Source organism: Carassius carassius, chromosome 12, assembly GCF_963082965.1.
Source record: "Carassius carassius chromosome 12, fCarCar2.1, whole genome shotgun sequence".
In the NCBI taxonomy this organism is placed as follows: Eukaryota; Metazoa; Chordata; class Actinopteri; order Cypriniformes; family Cyprinidae; genus Carassius; species Carassius carassius.
This window is the reverse complement of record NC_081766.1, coordinates 10,859,372-10,866,909: the sequence shown is the minus strand read 5'-3', so window position 1 is coordinate 10,866,909 and position 7,538 is coordinate 10,859,372. Positions and strand designations below refer to the sequence as shown.

The 7,538-nt window shown below is 50.3% G+C and overlaps 1 long non-coding RNA gene across 1 annotated transcript; it reads left to right on the top strand.

The window, feature by feature from the left end:
- Window positions 1-1,655: 1,655 nt before the first annotated feature.
- LOC132154782 (uncharacterized) lies at window positions 1,656-2,092 on the top strand. Its single transcript, XR_009437199.1, has 2 exons — window positions 1,656-1,778; window positions 1,813-2,092. It is a non-coding gene; the product is annotated as an uncharacterized LOC132154782 (long non-coding RNA).
- Window positions 2,093-7,538: the final 5,446 nt, after the last annotated feature.

The following is a 7,538-nucleotide window of genomic DNA, read 5'->3' as shown; positions in this document are numbered from 1 at the left end:
ATAACTCTTTTGCTTGCAAATAGCCAATGGCGCCCTCGCCCTCACCTTATTGGCTGACAGCCATCAATATAGGTGATGGCGGCCGCCAAAAACCTCAGAATCTTCAACTGAACGAGAGTTATGAGGCTGGACGTTTTCCACACGGCAGGTTACATAATGTCTTGCTCCCTCCTCTCAGGGAACTAAGGTTAGGTGAGTAACCGGAGACGTTCCCTTATCGAGTCGGTCTCTCGACATTATGTATGGGGAACAATAAAACCCCCGCCGTGTGGGAAATACTGTCTGGCCCAGCTCGCATCGAGCCACAGAAGAGCATAAGCACTAGTTCTTGCAGCGCATTAGCTCTAGGTCGGGTACCGGACCTGGTTGAAACACATCTTGGCACAGAGCCAAATCAGCTCCTACACCATCGTAATCCAGTGCACCCAGATAAGCAACACTGGTGTGATATGGGGAAAATGCAGCAATATGTTGGTGCTTGGGAATACACTGCCAGCTTATAATGCGGGCATAATAAAGGGGCCACATTAGATAGTGAATGAATACCTCAACCGCAGCTATTACTAAAATAACTGACGCTGTCAATATGACCTGGTCAAAACCATGTCTAGGGCACGCGCCAGGCGAGGCGTGCCCATAGCATAGTCCAATGACTGCTCAACTCCCTCCTCCTGCACTGATAGCACATGTGATGCGAACGAGGGAATGTCCAAATTATAGTATCTCGCAAACGTGTTGTGAGACGACCAGCCCGCTGCGAAACAAATGTCCTGAATAGACATGCCTTTCGCCCAACCCCATGACGATGCCAAACTCCTTGTGGAGTGGGCGTGCACCCCGATTGGGCAGGAGGTTCCGTTCTGATGAGAACATGACGGTGTTTCACAAATGGAAGGAAACTCTGCAGCGCTAGATGAACCGCTTCCTTCTCCAAGCAGTTTATATGCCAGCAGGTCTGGTCCCCTGTCCACGTACCAAATGCTGGTCTGCCAACGCATAGGGCTCCCCAGCCTGTTAGTGATGCATCCGTAGGGACCACAACACGTCTGACCACTCTGCCCATAGCAGCACCCTGCTCGAATATGGTCGTGCCGAACCAAGGCGCCAGAGTCTCGAGACATGAACGTGTTATGATAAGGCGTTCCGTTCCCACTCTCCGCGCCCGCGGCTTCACTCGGTTCTGTAACCAGTGTTGAAGCGGTCTCATGTGCAACAAGCCCAGTCTGCAGACGGAGGCTGCGGCCGCCATCAGACCGAGCAACCTCTGAAACATTCTTAAGGGGATAGCTCTGCCTTGAACGAAGAGGTTTAGTGTATTGTGAATCGACTGGATTCTAGGCTCTGACAGCTTCGCGATCATAGTGCACGAGTCCAGTATCATACCCAGGAATGTGATATATTGGCGCGGCTGAAGTGTGCTCTTCTGAATGTTCACAGACAGCCCCAAACCCGAGGATCTGCTTCACAGTTATCATCTTGAACGTGCGTTTGGCGAGCACTTTGTTCAGTAATCTCAGGTCTAATATGGGACGCATACTTCCTTTTTCAGAACTAGAAAATAACGGCTGTAGAATATAAGATGCTGCCGGGAGCGTCTCCCACGTGCTCAGATGACTCAATACAGGGGGTATTAATGCATGCTGCGGTGGGGGCTTCGCGCCAGCCACCGGGGAAGCATTGACTGCTATATGAATGGCAGGTGACTCGTCCGCGGCTTCTTGCACGGGAACATACATAGTCACCTCCTCGAGTTTCTCCAAGCTTCCGCTTTGCGAAGCGTCTCTCGGGGGAAAGGCTTCGCTTATGTAGCAGGTAATAGTAGAGGGAGGAAGAAAGCTCTTTTGCTGAGGCATGTAATGCATGTTTATTGAAACAGAACACAGCGGTTTCATTCTCTCAACATTTACATTGTTGACAAACTCTGGGCGGGAACACGCCCTCTTCGCCGCGGGTCCGACGAACACGTCCCACGCTCTCTTCCCCCTGGCACGAGCATCAGGAACGCTGATCCTTCTTGCCCGCAGGGCGCCCTTGGCTGCTAGAGGCTGGTTTAGTACCAAAACGGGGCTTCCTGGGCTGCCTCTGCCGGAATGGTGGCTCTGGCTCACGACGCTCTACCGCGCTCGGGAACGCGCGCCTGGTATATCACGCCGGGCGCTGCGCTGAAGAAGACCTGGACCTCGCTGCAGGGGGGGCTTGAGACCGTTTCGGCAGGAGATGAGGCATCATCTTAGACTGCTTGATGGTCTTGGCGTATTTCTCCGACAGAGATTCCACCGCGACACCGAAAAGACCGGTGGGGCTCACCGGCGCATCCAGGAACTGCCTCTTTTCGGCATCGCGCATGCCGGACAGCGTTAGCCCCAGATGGCAATGCAGGACCACAAGGCTGCTCATATTGTGGCCAATTCCCTGCGCGACCTTCTTCTCTGGGTCCGGGCTTCCCTCATCCAGGGACCACAGGAGCCGAGTTTGGAGGACCTGTAGGATTGCCATCGTGTGGAGGGCAGATGCGGCATGTCCAGCCGATATGTACGCCTTCTCGGCGATGTGAGCAGTAGCTCGACATGGCCTAGAAGGCAAAGAGACAGTTTGCCAGCCGGGAGAAGATGCCAGGTGGGCTGCGATAGCATCCTCGACGGGAGGCGGTCGCGCGTATCCTAATTTCTCTGCCCCTTCCACCGTCGTCAGCAACTGGGTCCCGTGTGCATGGGCTCAGGCTGAGTAAGGGGAGCGCCATGACCGAGTGAGTTCCTCGTGGACCTCAGAGAAAAAGGGAGGAAGGAACCGTCCATCCATCTCTTAGACGGCAGCTCCTTGGGGGCTGGCCACTCCAATTCCATATCTGCCACCGCCTCCGTGAGGATCGCCATAAGCTCCGCATCCAGCGGGGGCAGGGGCGGCTTCAGACGGGGCCTCGGACCACGCTCCCGGGTCTGAGGCATTATTAGACATGGCGTCGTCCTCGTCATATCCAAACGAGACCATTTCCCGCGATTCTAGTGGAGGGCGGTAACTGGCCTCAGAGTATGAGAGGGGATCTTCCACGTGAGGGTGGCGTGGCTGTTGGGCCGACGCCAGTACCTCGACAGAATCCGTCGACGGAGCTCTCTGCAGTCTCCCGGTTCGCGGCTCGACGGCGGCGGACGGGTGAGAGGCAGGAGATACAGGGCCACCGTTACGGGTAACAGCCAGCCTTGCACGAAGGATCTTGATGGGAAGCTCCTCACAGGCACGACATCCCGATCCTTCAAATGCCGCCTCTGCTTGAGCCCGACCCAGGCACAGCACACACTGCTCGTTTGCGTCCGGGAAATCAATGGGCCCACCACACATGCGGCAAAGTGACATTTTAAGAGTAAAAATCACCGGAACCCGAGAAGGGATAATTTTCCACAATTTTCCGCTCTGTATGCGTGAATCCACGGTGAAACCAGACTCAAGTGAAGAAAAAAGATTCTGAGGTTTTGGCGCCCGCCGTCACCTATATTGATAGCTGTCAGCCAATCAGGTGAGGGCGAGGGCGCCATTGGCTATTTTGCAAGCAAAAGAGTTATTCAATCAGACTTCATAATTTTGAGGAAATGGATTTCCCCATACGTAATGTCGAGAGACCGACTCGATAAGGGAACTATTAATATAACGATAACGTCCAAACAAGAGAAATATATAATCTGTTTATTCTAAGCGCACGCTCGTCCGCTGCTTTAAATTCTCGAGATCGTTACAGCAGGATTCTGATTGGCTGTCAATGTTTTTCATCGTTCATCAGCTGGAAAAAAAAATTATTCTGACAGTGATTCCAAATTGAAAATATTATCGATTTATTTTTTGTTCGATTCAAGAATCGATACATGGGAGTTAATTGGTATTAACGAATGTTCGGAGCAGGGGCACACCCCAAACAATCTCCTGACTTTTAAAAACCTCCATATATACCGGGCCACGTCACACCGCACTGCTAGTCTCATTCTCTCGAAGGACAGATGCACTCGCCTGGTCTGGACGGCAAGGCACGGCACGGCACTCTGGTTGATTCAGTATCACTGGTGACACTCGAGGATCGCCCTCACATCGTCCCGATCACAGTCTCTTACCCAGCGGTCGTGTTCTGTTGCGCACATTCTGGGCCACGAGTGTCTACTCACAGGCTCATCTCAGGAGGATTCTGAGCCATTCCCGGTCTCCTCATTCTCCACAGCATCAAACTGCAGCGCCCCCTAGTGGCAGGCAAGACGTAATTCCACCTGCATTGGCTCAACCTGATCTCTCTTCTCTATGCTCACAGTTTGCTCATAAAACTCCACCCACAAACATCCTTTCATCCCAACATCCATTCCTATACCCTTCCTTTCAGCTGATTACAGCAAATACGGCTCACAGCCAAAGACACGAAGGCTGGTTAAATTGAACATTCTAAATTGTTTCCCCCTTGACTCGTTTGTATTACAGACTTGTGCACGGATTGATTTTACGTATTACCTTATTTCTGCCATGAAATATAGCCACATATGCTGGTATGGCTTAATAAGTAAATAAACAATCAACAATACGGCTCCATTTTTTCTAGTAATTCTCTATATCTACTTCTAAATTCCAGATGCCCATTTACTACCATTTTCCCTCAAGCCATTCAAAACTAAAGGAGTGACACGTCTTGGGTATTCTTCTAGTATTTGCTCATGCAGACCAGCTGGTCTCCCTTCAACCTCAAATTATATTTTCAAGTCTTCTTTTCATTCTCTACCTCCCAACCTCCCTTCCTCCCTGCATCTTGCAACACACCCCAGTCACAAGCATCCTTTCATCCCAACATCCTTTTTTCCACCCTAACTTCAGCTGTTTACAGGAATATGGCCCTGTGTTTCTTATTATCTCTAACAAATCTGACATCAGCTGTGTCATAATGTTGTTACTTCTGCTCAAATAGCATTATTAAAACCGCAACTAACACCACCACGGCGGCACCTCAGGTGGACGATCACACAGCTAAAAACAGCACCACCACTACAGCGCCTCAGGTCGACGAGTCTGCAGCTAACAAGAGCACCACCATGGCAGCGCCTCAGGTGAACAATCATACAGCTACAACACCACCACCACAGCAGCGCCTCAGGGGAACGATTATTCAGCTACAACAGCACCACCACGGCAGCGCCTCAGTTTAATGACATTCAGCTACAACAGCAACACCAAGGTAGTGCTTCAGGTGAATGATCATACAGCTACAACAGCACCACCACAGCAGCATCTCAGGTGAACAATCATACAGCTACAACAGCACCACCACAGCAGCGCCTCAGTTTAATGACATTCAGCTACAACAATTCAATACAATTCAATTCAATAAATTTATTACCATGTCAACAAGTTGATAGGAATTTGTCTTGGTACAACTCTCAGACGTAAATAACCCAAAAGACAAACATCATGAGTACAAAAAACAGACAATGTACACCAACAATACCCAGCAACCAGTAAGATATTAGACCAACACCCCGCAGAAAAAAGACAATACCCATCGGCAGAGAAAAGTGCACAGTGCATACAGTTAATAAAGTGCTGCTAGCAGTCAGTGCAGGTTCAGATGTCTGATAGCCAGAGGGTAAGTGCTGTCTCTGAAACGTGATGTAGAAGTCTTAATACTCCTATATCTTCTTCCTGATGGAAGGAGATTAAAGAGATGATGAGCAGGGTGAGAGTGGTCCGCTATGATGTTTTTAGCTTTCCTGATTATTCTGGTTGAGAAAAGTGAAGAAAGTGAAGGGAGACTACAGCCTATAATTTTTGATGCTCTGCGTACTACTCTTTCCATCCTAGTTTTGTCCTGAGCGGTTGTGTGACCGAACCACAGCAACACCACAGCAGTGCTTCAGGTGAATGATCATACAGCTACAACAGCACCACCACAGCAGCATCTCAGGAGAACAATCATACAGCTACAACAGCACCACCACAGCAGCGCCTCAGGTGAATGATCATACAGCTACAACAGCACCACCACAGCAGCGCCTCAGGTGAACGATCATACAGCTACAACAGCACCATCACAGCAGTGCCTCAGGTGAACAATCATACAGTTACAACAGCACCACCACAGCAGCGCCTCAGTTTAATGACATTCAGCTACAACAGCAACACCACAGTAGTGCTTCAGGTGAATGATCATACAGCTACAACAGCACCACCACAGCAGCATCTCAGGTGAACATCGTACAGCTACAACAGCACCATCACAGCAGCGCCTCAGGTGAACAATCATACAGCTACAACAGCACCACCACAGCAGTGCCTCAGGTGAACGATCATACAGCTACAACAGCACCATCACAGCAGCGCCTCAGGTGAACGATCATACAGCTACAACAGCACCATCACAGCAGCGCCTCAAGTGAACGATCATACAGCTACAACAGCACCATCACAGCAGCGCCTCAAGTGAACGATCATACAGCTACAACAGCACCATCACAGCAGCGCCTCAGGTGAACGATCATACAGCTACAACAGCACCATCACAGCAGCGCCTCAGGTGAACGATCATACAGCTACAACAGCAGCATCACAGCAGCGCCTCAAGTGAACGATCATACAGCTACAACAGCACCATCACAGCAGCGCCTCAGGTGAACGATCATACAGCTACAACAGCACCACCACAGCAGCACCTCAGGTGAACGATCATACAACTACAACAGCACCACCACGGCAGCACCTCAGGTGAGCGATCACACTGTTAACAACAGCACCACCACAGCAGCGCCTAAGGTGAACGATCATACAGCTACAACAGCACCATCACAGCAGCGCCTCAGGTGAACGATCATACAGCTACAACAGCACCACCACAGCAGCGCCTCAGGTGAACGATCATACAGCTACAACAGCACCACCAAGGAAGCGCCTCAGGTGAATGATCATACAGCTACAACAGCACCACCACGGCAGCACCTCAGGTGAACGATCATACAGCTACAACAGCACCATCACAGCAGCGCCTCAGGTGAATGATCATACAGCTACAACAGCACCACCACAGCAGCGCCTCAGGTGAACGATCATACAGCTACAACAGCACCACCACAGCAGCGCCTCAGGTGAACGATCATACAGCTACAACAGCACCACCAAGGAAGCGCCTCAGGTGAATGATCATACAGCTACAACAGCACCACCACAGCAGCGCCTCAGCGGAAGAGCCTGCAGCCAACCGCACCACCACGGCGGTGCCTCAGGCGGACGATCCCGCATCTAACAACAGCACCACCACAGCAGTGACACGCTGACTTAATTGGGGTTAATGATCAAAGATATTATACATATATTTGTATATGTTCTGCATTTCAACACTTCTGTCCTCACAGTGCACTACACAATGCTGCTTCATTAAATTTATAAATCTCTTGGTTTTGGCTGCTGTATCAGTTGCAGGTGTTCCCACATAAAGTAATGGTTTTGGCAAATAATACATTTTGGTTTGGTTAATACTTTGATGATTTTGAGTTCAAAGCATGTGTGTTTTTGTAAAGCTTCTCAGA